This window comes from Chinchilla lanigera, unplaced genomic scaffold (genome assembly GCF_000276665.1).
Source record: "Chinchilla lanigera isolate Chin_1 unplaced genomic scaffold, ChiLan1.0 scaffold00081, whole genome shotgun sequence".
In the NCBI taxonomy this organism is placed as follows: domain Eukaryota; kingdom Metazoa; phylum Chordata; class Mammalia; order Rodentia; family Chinchillidae; genus Chinchilla; species Chinchilla lanigera.
Genome location: NW_004955482.1, coordinates 6,160,546 through 6,161,630, shown reverse-complemented (window position 1 = coordinate 6,161,630; position 1,085 = coordinate 6,160,546).

Sequence of the window (1,085 nt, the reverse complement as noted above, 5' to 3'; positions counted from 1 at the left end):
AAAAAAAAAAAAAATTGGTGAGGTTTTCTGTGGTTTTTTATGTTAACTCACTCGTTCAATACCATTCACTCGTAAGGAGCTGGGAATTTAGCTCAGCGGCACGTAGCCTGCCTGGCCAGCACGAGGTCGTGAGTTCAATTCCCGGTACTGGAAAAAACAACAACAACAACAAAAAAAAAACAAAACTAAAAACCGAAAACCATTCACTCATAATGTGTCAGGCACTTGTATGGGATCTGAGGATACTAGAACGAGCAAAATAGAGAAGTTGCTGCTCTCTATGAAGCTTATAGGCAAACCCAAGAAACAACAAAAAGCTCCATGATTATAGATTTTCTGAGGCTGAGGATGTAGCTCAGTGGCACAGCATCTGCCTGGCAAGTGCAAGGTCCTGAGTTTGATTCTTGGTACCAAAAAAAAAAAAAAAAGATTTTCTGCTTTGCAGTAGAGCTGGGTGTTGAGGATCATCCCTCACATTAACCTGAAAAATACAGGAAATTGCCAGGTATGTTGGAGCACACCTGTAATTCCAGCACTTTTGGCAAGCTGTGGCAAAAAGATAACAAGTTTGAGCCCAACCTGGGCAAATTAGCCATTCAGCAAGACCCTGTCTTAAAAAAAAAATAAAGCCTGGGCTATAGATCCATCCCCATCATTCTCCACACCAGAAAAAAGTCGAGGTTGAGAGTATTTTAAGAATAAAATAAAGAACAACTTAGACCAATAAAATGGCACGTGGAATGGAAAGGCAGAGTGTGTAGCAGGATGAAGGTGGAACATTTTTAGGCCAGTAGCCCAACACCTTTAGATCTTTTCTCAACCTCCAACACCAGAGGTCATTTAAACATGGTGTGTTTGTTACCAGCAAGTTTTCATTTTGGTGAAATGGTCCTGATGAAAGGGTGCAGGACAGGGGCTGAGCATGTAACTTAGCAGCACAAGTAGCAGCCTGGCAACTGCAAGGTCCCAAGTTCAATTCCCCTTACCAAAAAAAAAAAAAAATTCCAAGGGTGGAGGACAGATTAAAGATAGAGCAAGAAAGAAATCCTGAGTCTACTAGACAGAGCGCTAGGATATTGTACTTG